Below are 20,081 nucleotides of genomic sequence, written 5' to 3' on the forward strand. Positions count from 1 at the left end.
TTTCCTTTTATACTAAAAGCCATGCACTACTAATGGTTTAAAAAAATCTGTCACACATATAATTCCCCTTCTTTGAGAGTAATTTCCTTTCATTACAGGGAGTCAAAGAATAATCTTAAAGTGATAGAATTACATAAAATTGATTGATTGCTCACAGACAAACACAATTTATGCACACACAACCTGCGAGGACCTCTTACGAGGCTCTGGACACAAGGCCTCGCTCTGCGGCTCATAACACAAGTTTTTACTGATACTGATAATAAAAGTGTAACAGAGATGTGTGGTACTTTTCTAATAGGGTAATATAACATGCCATGCTGCAGTCAGGTAAGTACCTTAGGGTGGACAAAAATGCTGTCTGAAGCTCACATACTGTCGCCTCTGATCAGGGGAGATGACATTAAAAACGAGAACATGACTTCATCTATAATTAATACATGTTCATATACTGTATACATATATCATTGTTGCTACACATGACTTCACTTTCAGCCCACTTTGACTCCTCTGTGCTTCTATTAAAGTCACAGTATATTTTATCCAAGGGCAGGGGGAGGGCAAGAGCCAAATTAAAGGCAAGACTGCTCACTTCTCGATGCCAATAATGTGCAATCCTTTTTATCTTTTTCTGTAAATTATTCCTCATGAGAAATTTTTACTTTTGGATAAATCTCACGGATTAATTACATGAATATAAAAAAAAAAGCCCAACAAATTCTCACAAATGTAAATCTGAAAAAACAAGTGCGAGTCCCACAGCTCTCCCTTGAACTTTACTTGGTCGAGAAAAATTTATGCTGCTTAAATTTCACGTCCAGCCATTTGAGCAACATGCACAGAGTAGAGAAGAAGAATACCAATGACAATTTATCAGTGCTCAGGATCTGATGTAACCATCTGTTATGGTATTAAGGACAAGTGACCAAGGAGCAAACTTTGTTTCATGAGTGGAGATGGGTTGATACATGAGAGCTGGGACTTTGTGTTGTCATTGGTCTGATCAAGTTTGTACCTTCCTCTCACTTTAATCTGCAATATTTTTGTTTTCCTTTTTTATTCAAGCATAGCCCACGCAAATTCCAAGAGACAAGAGCCCCACTTCTTAACACCCGCCATCAACGCTGATCAGACTCATAATCATCTAAAGCAGAGGCTGACATTAATCAGACTCCCACAGGACCAATCAGATTGCCGTGGGATAGGAGCAATCCTGCATTGCGTGGTTGGGAGTTGGATGAGACGAGTTGATGAAAATTTGGAGAAAACTTACATATGCATGCAATTACATGTAATATTTGTTTATATCGCTTACAGCGTATGGTCATATGATGCAGACTGTAAAACACAGCGTTAGGATACCATAGACCATTTTACAAAGACGACATGAAAACTCCTCAAAAGTGACGTCAAAGCACTTAATTGCCAACTGGTGCCTGGAAGCAGGATAGGTCATAAAACTTGTCTCCTTTATATTAATGGTTGCGACATGGACCAACCTATCAAGTACATGTCACATACATTTTTCTTAGGTAGTTCTTATTACACTGATTTTAGCTCAAGTGCATATTTTCAAGTACATTTAGTTTTAATTAGGTATTTGATGCTATAAATAGAGTTTAAATTCATGATTGACAACTGACTCTAACACGTGTATCAGCGGGATACCTCACTTCCATCCCCCATCGCCACTGCACAGACTCTTGGCTAAAATACTCAAGATGGCAGGGTTTGTATCAAGGATATTTTGGCTTATTTTCTGGAAAGTGGAAGGAAGTGGATACATGTCGCCTATCTTCATATACTGCCTATGTAGGATACTGGATTATTTTTAAGGCAATGGGTATTTTCATGAGCTGCAACTTGATACGGCAGTTCCAAAGGAGAAAACACACCTACAAACATACTTTCATGACTTTCACTGTCCATATAGAAAGAAGCTATAACTAGAAGAGCATCAATGTGTTTCAAAAGCCAGATCTTTCATCAAAATCCATTTTTAGCATATCTAGACTGTGCCCACATTGATATTGGAAAGTATCAAAAGAAGAAATCACACACACAAAATATGATATGCATGTGCCTTTCAAATCCACAAAGGGTATACTCTGCCTTCATCTGCCATTCCTCTCATACCAGAGTGGGTTCTAGCAAGTAAACAGACGTCCGACTGTTGGACTGTAATTCAGATTCAGACCTCAGACTCCTGCTGACACTCTCTGGTGGGACTGCAAGTTGCTTTCATTTGTCTGCTTGAATCCTCTCACCCCTGTTCTCCCTCAGCTGTCTGAACACACATCTTCCTAATGATGAATTCAGCACAAGTTTTGAGTCTAACCACCGGTTCCTGTTTCATACTGTCCCCTATTTTGACTAATGGCCATAATGTTGATGCCTTTTGGTCTCCAATCATGAAGAGGCGAGTTGATGGATGTGATGTCCTCGGTCACAGTCATTGTGAAAGGATTTTTACATGATATCTTCCTTTGCATTGTGTTTTTACATCATGGTTTTAATGTGCCACATGTGTGCTCCTTTTTTATTTTCTGTTTCAAATCACCCTCTTGGGCAAAAATGATTGTGAACCTACAACTTTCTCTATGATAGAAAAGCTTTTAGCCAAAGTTCAGGGAGGGGAACCATTACATGGAATAACCTTAATGACGCATGGGCTTCACCTCTTACACCCTGTCCACAATAATGCAGAAATTTAGCAAAACAAACATTTCCCCCTGTGTTTTGGCCTCCCCTCCAAATGAAAAAGACTTTTTAAATCACTACAATTAGGATCAAAGAAATATCTCCAGTAATGTAGACAAGGCATGAATCCATTTCTAATGCGTTCTGTGCCAAAGCTTTTCTGTCAAGTGTATTAGTTTAAAAGTTAGTTTACAAGTCGGTGTGTTGCTGAAGTTTGTCGCCACCTCCACTTATGTCAATAGTTCCACAGGAGGCGGCCTCTGCAGAGTAGATGCAAACAGTTGTCGTTTATTGTTATCAGTCCCAACAGTAACAGATTTCTGTTTACCATCAGTTTCTGCCAGGTTAAAACATTGCAAAGCATTGTGGATATTTCAGCATGTGGCTGAAGTTTTGGCACGAAGGTAAACCATTGTCCAATAATGAATCTAGAATTACTTTGCTCTTTTAGGTAATACGTCTGTGCGACATGGGAATCTTCTTTGGCATACACTGTTGCTTCCCTCAGGTAATGTATTTGTTCTACGACTTCTTTGAGGGGATGTTTGCTTCACACAGATGGGCTTGTGTGCTTTGTGTGCCGATGTTGTTGCTTTTGCTCCACAACAGCACTGTTTGATGAACTGTTCCTGGAGGGCTCATTGTTCCTGAGAAGAGTGCTAAATTGCAGCTCAGTCTAGTTTGATTTTGTGCTACAGTTTTTTGACTAAGGTTGACCCAAAGTCAACAAAAAAACTTTACTTCGCTGTGTGTGGGAGAAAATGGAGTGTTCCACTTTTTTAAAGCAGAGGAGTAAGAGACCCATGAATAGTAGTAAGCCTCATTACTTTGGTAAATGGGTAAATGCCCCATGGCCTGTACCACCTACAGTATGCCAGCTGCAGGAGCAAATTGGTCTCCAGGGATTCAGAGACAGCTGTGAGTGTGTGTGTGTGTGTGCATGTTTGTGTGTGTGTGTGTGTGTTTATGTGTGTCAGAGAGAGTGAGCGAAATAACGATTGGCAGAGAAACAACTATAAAAGACTAAAGTCACACAAATAAGCACATTCATTAACTTGCTAATGATAAAGCAAAAGAACACTCACTGCCAATGTGATTCATTTCTTTCTCTTGTCCTCTTTGATTCAGGAGCTCTGAATAAAAATCTGAAAATCTTCTTTACTTTTAAACGTCTTTGAAATGCTTCAAACTTTCTGCAGCAATGTCTGGAACACTTTTGGGGGCTAACTTTTTTGTTGGCTGGTGTCACTCTTGCAACCAAAGTCCATTTTTCCTCCCAACAGAAACAATTCAGTTTAGCATTATTTGTATGGCACAAAATCCCAACACAGATTACCTCAAAGTGCTTAAAGGTTGAGAACTCCGAGTATTATAGAGAGAAAAGTACAGTTCCCACTCTGAGTAACATTTGGTGACAGTGGAGAGAACCAGGAAACGTTTTGCATCGAACTGTTGGCTTTGATGACAATAATAACAATAATACTTATAGGGCAGATGTAATAATGTTACTAGTAATAACAGCAGCAATGATAGCAGCAACAAATAATAATCAATCAATCTCTATAAACAGATCTTGTGAATATGCAGAATCTGTTAAAGATTTGGAACTGGAGAACATTGACCAAAACACATCTGCTTTTTAATTGATCTGCATTAATATATGCAGATATCTGTCAATATGGATTAACCAAAATGTCATCTCAATCTTCAAAAAGTATCACTGTTTGTGTTTCGTGTTGAGGAACTTTTAATTCTTGTGGACCTTTCCAATTGTAAATAGTGTACAGTGATTTCCTGTCCAGGATATGTATGTTGGCCATTGCCGTCTGAGATTGTACAATCTTAAACTTGGTGCACACTGGAATAGAAAAAGCACATTTTTCTTTGCCATCAGTACATGTTTGTGTCACTGTGTTGGTTTTATCTAAAAATGCTCTTTGCCTCTTAAAGAAGAGCTGGCTAAGTGCTAGCCTTTATGATTCTTTTTATAATTTTAGTAGCTACTGTATCTATGGCAACATCTTGCCAGCATCACTTGCAGTTGTCGGAATCACAAATGGACACAATTTAATAAAAATACTGTGGCGTTCATGTTGATGTCCTGTTGACAAACACTTTTTGTCTTATGTGAACTAGATTTCTTCACCTGTTGATGTTAATTTGTGTTTAGCTCATAATATGCTGCTTTTTGATTCTCTTTTACTTTCACAGCCATTTACAAATCTCCGCCAGCACTTGAGAGTTCACCATCAAGGTCACATATTTACAGAGACCAACAAAAGGAATGTGTAAAAGGGAGATTTTTGGGTAATGTGTGTTTAAGACCTCAGTGCAGACACCCTTCCTGAAAAACTTTTTCACTCAAGTGAGTCAGACAGATCAGACACACAAATACAAAGCAGAAGCAGACACAAGTCTTTGCTTTTGTAAGCGATGAAAGGTGGAAGTAGAAACATAAATACTTTCATGTCTCTCTGTCTCACACACACACACGCAGCCCAGGTAGCCTTCCCCTCCTGGCGAATGTGTGATGTGTTGAAATGATGCAGAAGGCTGATGCTGTTTAAATGCTGATTTCAATGAAATGACCTCACCACAACTTGCTTTTGCAATCTATCCTGTTTCATGAATAACAATTAATGTGTGGAGTTCATATGAGGCAATTACATGGTTAATTAGAGGCCAACGTCTTATTAAATGAAAATTTCTAATGTTTATCTGGACGATATATATATTTTTTTATAACTTTGCGAGTTAATTATGATGATTACGCTTCTTAAATTCTTAATAATCTTCCTATAATTCACTACAGTTCATTACAAGTACTGCCAATTTATATAATGAGGAATTTTATTATCAGGGTCATTATTTTCTTCAGTGCTGATTAAATCTATATCAGCAGTTGAGCATTACAAATAAATGATGTATTTGTGAACTTAACACTTTGAACCACAGTTGACAACAAAGCATTCACTTAAATACGTTACTGAATAGTTTTTTAACATAATTCTACAACTGTATATCTACTCAAATATGTGTGAATATATATAGTAATATAGATTTAATTAATTAATATAGTCTCTGTATATAGTAATATAAACAGAGTGTGTAGTGTTTTTTGAAGAGGCTTGTGGGGTGCAGGATGTCAAGGGTGGGAAATGGATCTGGTTTGAATCCAACATAGAGCCAGTCAATATGTTTACTTTCAGTTCCCCTGACGAGGCTCAGGAAAGTGTATGTGGACCTTAATTGTCCTGCTTATAAATTACCTACCCACACTGACAATCACACGATTCAAATGATACAGTTGTTTACCAATTAGTGAAATGGCAAAGGGATGTAAGGAACCTATAGGATGTTGAAAAAGCTGCCTACACTGTTAATACAGTAAAAGTCTGGCTGCAAAAGTTACCAAATACCATTGAATTAAAACATTTGGTTGTGTAAAAGAGATCTTTTTTAAATATACAAAAACAAATACAAAGAGCAATAGGATTTAAATTCAATCTAATTTAACATTCAAGACCAATAAACAATTTAAGAATTAACACTATATTTCCAAAATACATAAAATTAATATAGTTAAACAACACAGTACATGTCAATTTGTTTACAGTGTTGGGAGCTGGTTTCCCTTAACCCCAAAATTTGGCCAATCACAATAATTTTTGTCACTTTCTAGAATTAGTTGATCGGGTTTTCAAGTGTTTGCTGGAATCTGCAGTTGACCATTGCAGCATATGTCGAGTTGACTCACGGTGAAGTAAAGTCAACTGTTATCTTTCCATTGTCGTCACGTCTTCCTGTCACAACAGCTCCAGCATGACTCCTCTCCTTCCGTGAGCTATATAATGACTTTAAAACACCACAGGACTGTGGTGAGGAAACAAATAAAACTCTTCACATCCATAAATGAAGAACACAGAAAATGAAATAAAGGATATGAAAACGTCTCTGACCACAGCATGGGAGAGAGTGTGTTCCAGGATGCAGGACAATTTGTTACTAATTGACGCCTTTAGTTCTCACTGCATGTCATGGCAAAAATATTCATGAAGTAAAAGTATTTTATCATGTCTTGCTTAAATAGAAAACATGTGGAAAACACATGGTGGGATTAATGAATCCTCATATTTTAATTATGAAAGAAAAATGTTGCTATTGAAAGACATATTCATTTCTATTTATTTTCTGCAGCTTCTTTCCTCAATCAGTTCTTCTCTACCTGTTTGGTTGTGTTGGTTCGTCACCAGGGCTGAAACATTGGTGGTGAAGTATGTTGTTTTAGGGTTAAAGTTAGGGGGTAGCAAACACCTCTCACTAGATTATGAGAAATTTCTGCCATGGTCGACCAGTCCTCTTAAATTCTGCTGCAACAAATTTCACAAACCCAAAGATATCAGTTCCCTAAAAATGTGCCAGATTTTTTTCATCACGACCGAATGAATTATTCCCTGGGAAACCTGTGAAAATGTTGAAAAACTTGCAATGTTTAAAAATGTGAAAAAAAGATTCTTGGATTGGACCCTGAGGAATTTAAAAGGTTCTTGCCTGACCCATACCGCATCCGTCCAGTCAATATTGTTGGAATCTGTTCACTTGTTTTTCTGTAATCCTCCTTACAAACAAATCCTTAGTGGGTGAAAGCACAGGGAGAATAGTAGAACTGTCTAATTTCATGGAAACAACCCATATAGGATACTTTCAGAACAACTGTCTCCATCATGTCCAGGGAGCTGAGTCTGGATCTGTCTTTGTTTAGCTGCTGCAGAGACGCAGCACTGTAAGTGGCCATTGAAACTGTGTCCAGAGCCAATCTGCTGATATACTGCATGATCTGAAGGGTGAAGGTAAGTAACTGTAGTGGAGTTATATGTTTGTTTTACTGAGAGCTGGAAAGGAAATAACGCTCGGTGCATCTTTGTCAAGTTATAAAAGAAAAACAGGTGTGAGCGATCTATCTCAGTGAGAGCGTAGGTTTGTCAGGGGGCTGTTTAAAAGATATGTGGTGTCAGGTGCGAGTGTTACTTGAGGTAAGGAGCTCAGTGTAACAGCGACAGCCAGGTAAAGCCAACTTGTCATTTCGGCCAAGTGTGCGAATTCAGATCTCTGTGTTTGTGGGCACTAGTTTGACCTGATAAGCAAGTAGCATTTCTGGAATTGGAACAACTTTGGCAGGAGATTTCACCAAGCAGTAAATTCAATGCAAACCAGTAGCTAATACCCAACGAACATCTGTCTCATATTTTTAATTCTGGCAGGCAATCAGATATTTCTGGTCATATAGTGGGGCCACTAGTGGGGCCACTTTGCATTGACTAAATTTCCCCCAAACATGCATTACTGCCTTTTTGAAAGTGGAGTTGATGATATTAGAGTGATTATGACTGATCATTTTAATTTGTACTACCTCAGACTACTGACATTAGTGGGTTTTGTTTCAGTGTTTGCCAGCTGACAAGCTTTTTGCATTTTGTGACGCCAAGTGGGAAAAATCGGAGCCAACGACAATTCCCTCACATCCTCCTTGTAATTAGCACGAGGAGGCTGACAGGCCCATTTTTCCCAGTTGGCTGCTCGTATTTATGGCAAATTCAATATGACGTGAACACGATATTAACACCAGAGTGAAGATGTCAACGCAGAAGCCCGTCTTGTGCCAGGTCTCGTAAATTCCATTGAGTTGAGTTCTTAATGGGATTTTTAGGCTGTAATCAGCTTCATAACTCCTGGGCACTGACGTACCTCTTTCAGTAAAGAGTGCCTTTTTAGTTTTTTTTGTCTCTGGGGATTAATAAAGTTGCTCCCTGCATTTCTTTTATCATTTTAAATTGTTTGAGAACAAATTATTTACAGTGTATTGTATGTGTCTAGAAAATATTACCACACCAAATTCAAACCAATTGAATTAGAAAACGGGAAACATTTTTACACACTGTAAAGAGTTCAATTTCCATATGTACCTCAATAAGCACGACCAACAGACCAATCAGGCTATTTAGAGGACAAATATTTGAAAAACCTGGTCAAGTGGCTGGAACGGAGTAATGGTGCCACGTCTCTGCCTACCTCTGCAAACGATGCATTTCAGTGTTGATGAGTATTCAGCTGGACGATTTAACAACATCAGCCTTTGTTACAGGGCATGGTGGCCACTCTCTCTCCCTGACACACACACACACACACGTTTATATTCACAAACACACTCTGCTCGCTGGTTGTCCTTGGTGCATCTCATAAAGACAGGCTGAGGAGGCCGGGATAGTTTGAGGCAGTAAAAGCAGCCTGTGAAATCGCATGTGAAGTCACAACAGATGGCTACTATCTGCTCCGTCCTCGCTGAATATGACACAGGGAAGGACACGATGAACATGAGCAGCACATTCTGCAGCCACGCTTCCCTGGATGGGGACATGAAATCTTGTTCAAGACAAGGTTGCATATTGAAAGCTATATTTACCAGCTGCTTATTGTGCTGTAAAGTTAGAAATTTGAATAACGCAAAAAAACAAGTAAAATAATAAAGCCAGACCCAGTAGGGGGCAGAATTAGTCCAGATAAAAATGAGATGAGGAAAGAAGAATGAAATGGATGAGTGGGGGAAACAAAGTACCTCCCTAACAAGGTGTTCTTATATAAGCAAGGCAGCAATGCCACATATGCTGCTACACACCGTTATGATTAGAGCACATATGGATGATGAAGATGCAGCTCTTGTTGCTTTTTTATCTCCATGGTAACCTCATATACTTGCTTCAGACATTCAAAAGCAACTTAACATAAATAAAGGAACAGGGACGGGAGCAGATGCAGCCTATTGTTCAATGGATCACCAGCCTAATTGTTCCTCCGTAGTGCTGTTTGGAAATAAAAAGTGCAGGCATGAAGAAGAAGGGGGGGTTAAATGTAACACAAATAACAGTTGTGGAGACAATGAAAGCACCTAGCGGTCCTGTCTGTTTTTCAAGTGCAAGAACGTTTCAACAGTCTCAGTATGACCACATGAGAGCAGCACTTAAACCCCAGGACTTCTGAGGCATGCTGGGCAGAGATTTTAAAGCAAAACAAAGAAATCACACTTCAACACCTTCTATCGCTTCAGAAATGCAAATGTAAATGCAAAACAATGTCTTCAGATTTCATTAGATGAAATGGAGGACATTGACACAGATTTATGGAAAAAAATCATGGGAAGCATCTTATTCTGATTTTAACAAGGTACTACTGGTAGTCACATCTTTGTTTGGCTAAAGAAGGAACATTTCATTTTAAATTGATGTTTCTTCAAACACATTCTTGTCAAACCCATATTCCTCTACCCTTGATGAGTTTACACGGTTCTGGCACAGCAATAAAAAACAGAGAGGCGGAAAAAAGCTTAATCAAAAAAAACAATTCCACTATTTTTGTCTCTGTCTTTAAATATTTGTGTATATTTCCAGTTTCCTCCGACGAAGGACGGGGCATCGCAACAGGCTGCAGGCAAACCAGGCAATTCTCCGAAAATGGCTGAATGCATTAGCCCATGCAACATTATTTTGTGAAAACTCCCTAAAATTCTACAATCAATGATGTACAGGAGTCGGCAAAAACACCATGTTTATGCCACTCGCTTTCTGCCAAATGCAAAAGTTTTGGTTGAAGACTAGAACGTCTAAAGTCCCTTTTTCTTCTGGTTAAAAAAAGAACACTTTCCCCTGTTAACATCTGACTCTTATCTGCAATAGGAATAGATACAATCAGCATTCATTGCAGGTCAAATGACTCTGCAATAGACTCAGGTTTTAATCGGCTCTGGCTCTGATGGAAACATGGCACACAGGTGAACAGGCTAATTTGCCAAGACGGCGGGGTGAGAGAGCGCCTCAGTTTCCGATGCGTTGGTCATGTCGAACAAGACGCATCATGGAAAAAAGGATGAACAGAAGGAAAACTCCTAAACTGGCAAAGTGGAAAGAGTCAATTGCCTATATTAAATAGCTTTATCTGCATTTAAAAAACAAGCATATACCTAATGTTGGTGTGAAATAGGTATAAATGTGTGTGTATGATGTGCCTGGGATGGTGGCAGGGGTCTGCAATTAATTATGACTACTTTACTATTATTCATTTGTATGCATAGTATGCACTTTGCTCAAAATATAGATGATAAAAGTAATAATTGTTTGAAGATTGGTTTGATGGTCCAGTATCATGTGTACCTTTCGCCTGAGGCCAACAAAGTGAAGAACTGATGCTGGATAATGCCTTGGAAAGAAAAGAAAATAGCTGTCATGGCTGAGATCTTTCTCCAAATGTGTCCTTCTTTTGGACTTGAAGGAGTTGAGAGTGTGAATAAGAAAGATTTTGGGGCTAAATGAGAAAGGAAGAAGGATTTTTTCATTGCTGAAAGACCTCAATTATCCATTATTACCCGCATTTGATTACCACCGCTCTTATCCTGCTTCTCCTAGCGCAGTAACTCTCAGGGAGCTTGGAGCAAGGTGCAGGAAAAGAAATCTGCTGTGAGCATTGCAGTTGTTAAAGTCATTTCATACAGCCTGTGCTTGCTCGTGTGAATTTTTGCACCTGATGAAAAGTCTGAGGGAGACAGAGGCTATTCTGGTTTGTACTTGTTGAGCAGCCATGTGCCATTTGGTGAGTGCATGTGCAGCACAAAAGTGACAGCTGGGAGATTGAAACAACACAACAAGGAATAGAGGATTCTGAAAAAGTACACAAGCTTTAATGAAATGTTCATACTCTGTATTCATGTCTTCTGTGTTTAACTGCTATTCCCCTTTCGTCTCCTTGTGTCTTGTAGTATGACAGCAGTTCTGTTGCACATGCGTCTTACAACGAAAGACTCCACTGTACCTGTGTAACCTACTTGTCGTCCCAGTGATACAGCATCATGAAGGTCACCCTCTCAAGTCTTGAGCCACTGAAGTGATAAGTTTCCATATCAGAGCAGGTTTGACAGGGGGAAACACAGAAAACATCCCATAACACCCCTGCCCTTGAGATACTAACCACAAGTTTTTTGCAACTCACCTGATACGACAAACAACACAGGAATTCTGCCAACATATTTTCCGACACTCTTGTGTAATTGGTTCCAGCCAGTTTCCTGTCCACCTGCTTCCTGCTGAATCCTGATTGGAGCGGCTCCCAGTCCTGGCTCTCCAATCAAGATGAACCTGAGACTGAAATACCTGAAGAGCTCAGCACAGCGCCCCCTCTTTTAGTTGATTTTTTATTTTATCACAAAAGATAATTTTGATTATTTTACTTATGTAAGTATTTGACCTTATTTGACTTCCCTTACCCCTTTGGAGCTGGGTCTTAACATAAAAGTGGCATGCAGTGCTGATTGCGTATGTCTTCTGCTACGAAGACTGTAATAGTATCAGTTATTGCTTTATGTCTTCGAGGGTTAAATGTGATTGTGTTATACATTGTCGATGACTTGTGAAGCAGATAGGGGGCTTTCCTTTTCCCAGTTTTTTGTTCCCTTGTTGTTGGCTCACACCACTTTGTGATTGGATTTCAGATGATTAAACAAATTGGTTGCACTGCCTCGTGGTGCAGTCAACACCATCATAAATCTTGCACAGCATTTGTTGTTGTTGTTCCTCGTCAGACTCCCTGAAACCAAAGTGTCTCCAAACAGCTGAATTGTCTTTACCTTTCTCATTGACCAGCGGCTCGAGCTAAACATGCCACAGCCGGGCAGAGCTGGATTTATGATGAGACAAAATCACAGCGGCACTGTGAAATGGAATAATTGTTTTATCTTAATTGTCTTGATTATCATAATCTGTGGAAGCCAAATATCATAATTAAAATCAGGAATTTGATTAAGGTGGAATGTTTTCTTGTGACCATGTTACAAAGATAGGCATCATTAGACATTGAATAGTTGAGTACATTTATACACCTGCAAATGCAAATAAAGAACTTTCAGTGCCTTTTGGGAATCACTTCTATATATAACTCTAACAAATTAGCCTGTGAGGCATTTTATATGCATCATCTTATAGATGTAAGGAACAAAAAAAAACAACATCATCACAATTGTTACCATTCACAGGAACTTAGGACTCAATTTGCAGAAGACAGATTCTGAGATACAGGATGGTTTGAGCACAAAAAGTTTAAACATAAATATGAAAAGTGACACTGAATCAGAAAATGTGCAACACATGATAAGCTGACAACAGAACAAACTACCAAACATAAGTGTGGAGCTAATGTGGGGGAAAATGTGTCCAGGGAAGGGGCCAGAGTGCAGATTAGAGTGTTTGTCCGAGGGGAATCCAGGGAGTAGCTGGAGTGTGACTGACTGAGCTGCTGATCCTGAAAGAAACAGGACGAAACAAGAGTGAGGACACTTGCTTGTTTAACTGGTGGAGTCTAACAAAGTCTGTGTTGTGATTTAATTGATGGAAAGACCAGACCATGAAGGTCTTTGGACGCAATCTACGTTTATTGGTAAACCAAGTGACAAAAATATCCTCCAGTTTCTTCATGAGAAGCCCCTCTCAGAAGAAGTACAACTATAGAAAGGGAAGATGAGAAGGAGGAGACACAGGCTGTGTCTGAAATCAATAATCAAACTCATTAATCACTGTATTGTCCACTATATAGTGATTTCGCAATTTTGCTAATGTTTATTGATTTTGTTTAAATACCCTATATAGTATATATTGTTTCCCGTACTGCATCATGAAAAATAGTGCACAACCGATGGTCACTAAGTGAGCAAGACAGAGAGTCGAGAGGAGAGAGGACAGCAGGAACAGCCCGATCTTTCGTACAAATGTAAATACGAGGATCACAGCGTTGGATTCATTGGATTCTGTGACACATAATACTGCTGCATAACTGGCATTGTTACACATTCTATCAGAGTAGTGGTGATCAGACCGGTCCTTAAATTCAGCTGGTAGGTGGGAGAATTGGTAGCAGGAGCAGGAACCGTTGGTCACGCCCAGCCAGCAGAACACACATCAGTTGGAGGAGAACCGAGCAGGGACAGGGAAAACACACACCAACCGTCCAAAGACCAGGGAGAAAGACAGGATTAACCAAAAGTCTGTAATCCTTAAAGAAAGACTTGAGTTGATGGTTGGAAAACACAAACACAAAGTCCACTCAATGATCTGACTATTTCCTTTTCAACTGCTTTATGCTCCCTCCTAAGTTGGCAGACATGACTTAGCTCCACATTAGTGAAAAAAATATGTTCTCTGGTTGTTGTAATCGTTTCCATGGACACTAAATCAATTAGTTTTATCCTGTCATTGAAGAATCACACTCTGAATCAGCTCCAGCGATATGAGAGTGATGGAGCACTATTCATTATGTCATCCTGCCTCTAATTCATGTGGAGACTAATCACAATGAACAGTTTTACACCACTTGTCTGGATGTAGATAAAATCAGGAGAAGTCATTTTAATGTGGCGCAGGGAGAAGACGGTTTAACAAGAATATTAATTTGAATCTAATACACCCTCTCTGCATGAAGAGCTGATCACACTAACTTTCTACCACTCCATCTCTGTCACTCCGAACGCTGTGATCCTCCGCCCCAAAAAACGAGTGTGCGTGTGAGTGACACGGCAGACTTGCTGCCTTGGGGCAAAGAGTCTTTAAGTTCCTGTTGTTTACAAAACCTTGTTTTTATGGGCAGAGAAATGTCTTTTAATCAAGGGAGGATATTACACTACAGCTACAGCACAGAGAGCGACATGCATGGACACACACACACACACACACACACACACAGAAAAACATACACACACAATTCACAGACTTGTTTCTGCCTGTAAGGATTTAATTACAGAAACTAGAAACTTAAATCATACTGGGAGGACTACTTCATAGCCTTGTGGCCTCCATTTCACACATGCACATCCCTCTTCTTTCTTATTATATTTCATTCAAAACACATTGCTTTGAGTGTGGTGTGTGTGTGTGTGTGTGGAGGGGGGGGGGGGGGGGGGGGGGGGGAGATAGACAGGGAACAGAAAATGTGTGTGTGTGTGTGTGTGAGAGAGAGATTATAATAAGCTCATGAATAAAAACAAACACTTGAAGTAAGCATCTGATTGTTGGTTGGTTGCATTATGAGCATCTGAGGCTGCCACTGTGATAAAACTACTGAAGTTAAAACATCAAAAGCAAACACATATCCTGTGAATACACACTACAATTAAACAGCTCTGACTACTGTACCGTCAAGTATCATCTCAGTGATACTGTTACAGTCCCTGCCACAGCATTAGCATACCTTTCCAGCCTGATAAACCCTAACAAGGATTCAACTGAACCTACAAGGATTCATCCAAAAATATGAATCACATTTGTACGTCGCTTCTCTGCATTAACGCAAACACCATTGTTTAAAAGCAGTGCGCTGAGATTTCTGTTATTGAAGTAAAGATGAGTGTCTGTTCATTTAATGCAGACCATCTCTTTATTAGCGCAGGACAAGAGCCGCAAGGAGAGATGAAGGCATAAAAGGTAGACAGCCTTATAACAACACTGCTGCTTATCTCTCCCATCTCTCCTCCTCCTCCCCCTCTTCCTCTCTTTCAACCTTCCCTCGATTCCCTCAGCTGCTTTGTAATGAAGTTATCCCACAGCAGAGTTGTTCTCAGCCCAGGCTGTCTTAAGATGGAGGAGGGAGGGATGGAGTGAGCGACCGAATCACAGAGAAGAGGAGGAACTATCAAAGACAACAATCAGAGGAAAAGCCTTGGAAAAAAAAAGTAGAAGGGATTGGGGGGGAATAAGGGAGAAGACGCTGATGGAAGTAGAGATGTGACAATGTGCAAGAATTTAAACACGCGCACACACACACGCACACACACACACACACACACACACACACTTGAGCTGCTTGAATCCTGTGACATATTCAACAAATCCAACTGTTTTTAAAAATTTAATTATTTGCATTTACACAATTTTAATGTCCATGACTGAGTGAGTGACAGAGTAGAGTCATTGCTCAGCCCAGTGTTGAACATTTCCAGTAGGCCTTTGCTCTCTCAAAATGAACAAATTCTGTTATGTCTCCAGGGAGTGCGACTTGTGTCTGTTGGCCGATGCCCGACTCTCGTCTACAGTGTTTGCAGAGTTCTGTGTGCCTGCAGAGAACTGCATGCCCACTGTGGAAACGTGCGGCTAAAGTTATGCCGAGTTAATGCACACAGACAACGCTGTCAGCAGCTCAGCGGGAAAAACATTCCTCCGTTAGGTAGAATTTCATACACTCCTCCTCCGTCGACTTTCATAGCCAAGTTGTGACAAGATGACAATTTTCTGTCAGTATGACAAAAAAAAAAACTAACAGTCAAATTCATGTTCATACATGGTCCAGAATACACTAGATTTTTTTTACATTTGACTTGAAGATGGATGACATCTCCCATAAGGGAAGCCCAAAACATCTTGATTGCCCCCCTGGTGGCTGGCTGCAGTATAGGTCATGAAATCTCTCCTCCATGTAAGCAGATGGGGTATGAGCCAAACTAAAAAATCACAGAAGAGGGCAAATCTATTTTCTCAAATGTAGTTTCTTCTTTTTTGATTGGCAGCTAGGGCTATGAAAACAAGTTCAGATGTTATGATTGACAGAAAAACAAAATGTTGTTTGAAACTTATCAAATATGCCAATTCATAATATAACATAATCGCATTAACCACTTGGTTGAAATTGCTATTGCAAATATTAATGTTATTTATAGGATGTTACCATATCACACAGTGAATCAAAATCAAAATTCTAAATATACACTTTTGAGAAGATTTTACAGGATATTTAGAAAATGTTGAATACAATTGCTTTTAGTTGCAGTCACACTTACTGTGCCTATCATCAGAGTGTGCAGCTCAGTTTTATGGTCACCGAATTATTTTAGTTGAGAATAATATGCTAAGTGTTATGGCATATGCTACAACATGGTGCCATATGGCATTTTTTACATCTACCACAACATTGTTTAAGTCAACAGAATCTTTTTTTGATGTTAGGAAACTGGAATTTAAATGAGCCTGGCCCTCCCACAAACCCTTATATGTGGCATCTGTTCATTGCACTGATCATGACATAGCAAGTCCATGGCAAAGAAAAATAGGATACAATGAGCTAAAGGCACATTTGTTAGGCAAACGAAGAATGGAAAAAAGGAGTAAACACTCGGTTTGAGTTACTAAGGGAAATTTAACACACTCAAACTATAGTCTGTGACCATCTTATACTGTCCGAGCAGGCTGCGCTGGAGAAGCAGAAGTGTCAGAAGTTGAGTGGGTCCTTGGAGACCACACTTTATAGGACTAGCCCCCTGTACTGAGCATTATAGCTGCATCTCTGGTGACAACAGACAGCCCTCTACACCCCAGTCTGGAGCTCGGAGTAGTGAGGTTTATTCCTTCTGGCAGCTGAGACCTTTTGGTTACTGGGGGTGGATTCTCGTCCAATCCAACTGGCATGGTAATTGACTGAATGGGGTGTCAGTTAACAGGCAGAGAGCCCAGACTCACAGATGGGATCAGCCTCTTCGGGTTTGGGCTTATGAGCACCCATGGTCTACTTGGACTTCACATCTTGTGTCAGAGTAACGCTATCTGTCGAGGGACTAATGCTCCTTCTTCCTCTGCTCAAAATGTTATCTTCGAGTGAGTACCAAAAGAAGACCCAGAGGATACGTCAATTCATAGAAGTAACTGACTTTGTCCTGATCCAAATTTGTGCCACCATGGTGCTTCTCCCTGTTGCATGTTCAGGAAAGTATTTAGCAGTGAACCTGACCTTATTGAACAGAGACTTTCTGGGTGCATCTGCCCCTCAAGGTCTGCCATCTCTTGACATATATTCAACAATGTGTTTGGAAACTTTGCAACTCTTCTATTGCATACTTCTGTTTTTCTCCTACCTCCTACTCCTCATGGGTAAAGTTTTGGTTGTCATTAGATGACGCAGCAGAGAAACTGGAGATAAGATTCAGGAAGAGATGAACTCAGCAAGTTGAGTGTGGAGTTATATTGTCTGAGTTATGAAGGCTTCACTACCTTTGTTGTTGCTCACATCTATTCTATTGTGGGTTATCTAGATGAGGGTTTATTGATAGAGGTTATTGTATTCTGTACTCACTGTTATGGCCTCATGAGGCAACATTTCTGATATGTGACGTTGGATGTTGCTTGAAGTCCCATGTCATTATCTACAACAGCATTATCATCATTGACCTTCGCTCTACATCTTTCCTTATTGGTGTCAGTCGAACTCACCTCAATAGAAATTGTGCCATCCTAGTTTCATGAATTGTTCAGAAAAATACAAAACCATATGTTGACAAGCACAGGAACTGTGTGTACACAATGAACATTCATGCCCATACAAAACAAACAAGAGTAAGGGCAGAATCAAGGGTGTCTGTTGTGTCTCTTAAGATGGAGGAGAGCATTCCCACTCATGCAGTAACACATGGTGTGAGCAGTGTTCAGTGAATATAGCCTCAATAATTAACATCTGAAACGTTGCTTTGCTCTGACACAAAGCCTTTCTACTGTTACTGCTGAGGAAGCATGTTGTGCCCCGAGGTGTCTGACTCTCTGTCTCTTTAAGCTTTCCATTAAAACCCCCTCTTGATTTGAAGCCAACTCTTGTCATGATTTGTGTCTCACCTCAGTTTTTTGGCCTCCTGTCATACTCCACCCACCCACCAGATGTCCCCAGACTTTCCTCTTGTTTCCAGATCCACCTGCTCACCTATTTTCCATTGCCAATCACTGAAACGTCTCCGCCCACCTTTACAACCGTTACTCATTTCCTCATTTATACCACAGCCGGCTTGTCCCCAGTCAGTTGTCAGATCGTTTGCCAATGTGTCTGTGTGTGTTTTACCATGTGCTGCTCATGCCTCCGTGCTCATCACTTCATTGTTTCCTCATTGCACCTGCCTGTGTGTCTGAGCTCGGGTCCACCTGGGAACATTTTGTGAACCAACACTACCGATAATGCAGTTTATATGGAATCTAAACAACATCTTATAGAAACTCTATTCGAAGTAGGAACGCAAAAGGTTGAGGTCAAAACTAAAGGAAAGGTACAGGAAACATGTAATTCAATATGTTGTATCTCACCAGGTTGTTACACAAAATATAAAACACAGAGATGCTGTTAGCTGTCATGATTCATACAAAACACACACGCACACACTGATGCAACCGATTCCAAACACAGACTATATATAAAGATGGTGGACATGAATGCTCACCAAAAGTGAAGCAAAGAAGTCTTGATTTTCCCCTGGTGGCTGGCTGCAGTATAGTTCATAAAGGTTACTTCCTTAATGTTGCAGGATGGGTCATGGACCAAGCAAAAAAGTCAAAGTAAACATCAATACATTTTTCAGTGATTTTAGTTCTTATCACCCTGATGTATGTGGGATTGGGATCTGGTTTTGTTTGGTTTTGATTGGTTAATTGATGCTATAAAAACAGGGTGAAACCTATTGACAAATGAGACTGACTCCTGATTCTGGGATATTTATATTATATTTATATTTATTTATGGATAGTGGGAGAACGTGAAGACGCATCATATATCTCTCTATTCAGTCTAGGCTTCTACACATGGATGAATATAACCACACATACAGATACAAATGATCTCTGCTCAGTTTACCTTTATCCAAAGAATAAACCAGGCCACACAAGGACTGAAAGTGAGGGAGTGGAGGGAAAATGTTTGACAGAATCATTGTGCTTCTATTCTCTCTCGCTGTGAGGCAGTTATTTAGGTCCCAGGGCTAAGAAAGCCTCAAGGTTGCTACAGTGAAGCTACAATGGGTGGTGATTGATCGAAACGGCTGCTGTAAATTGTGTAATGAGTGTGAGGTGATGGGATCATGATTATGGTAAAGAGACCAGACAGCGCTCTAGGAGCTTATCGCTTCAAGTCATATCATCCACTGCCGGAGCAAAATACATCCACTTTCATCAAAACTGCCCACAGTGATGGAGACAGGAGGGAGAGAGAGAGGCCGAGACAAAAAGAGAAAGAGAGAGATTATCAATAGTACATCTGCCCATGTTTGTATGTGTAAGTGAATTCAGAAAGTATTCAGACCCTTTCACCTTTTTCACATTTTTCGTTACATAATTTGAATTCATTTCCCCTCATTGATCTTCACTCAATCCCGAATAATGACTGGAAACTGAATTTTGGAATTTTCTCCAAATTTATTCAGAAGGGAAATTGGAAAATGAACATTGTCGTAAGTATTCTGACTCTCTGATATGACACCTTAAATTCAGCTCTGGTGCTTCCATTGTAGAAACATCTTCTTTATTAGAGTCCATTTGTCAATCAATTCCATTGATTGA

The sequence above is a fragment of the Paralichthys olivaceus genome, chromosome 15, assembly GCF_024713975.1.
Source record: "Paralichthys olivaceus isolate ysfri-2021 chromosome 15, ASM2471397v2, whole genome shotgun sequence".
NCBI classification, from domain to species: domain Eukaryota; kingdom Metazoa; phylum Chordata; class Actinopteri; order Pleuronectiformes; family Paralichthyidae; genus Paralichthys; species Paralichthys olivaceus.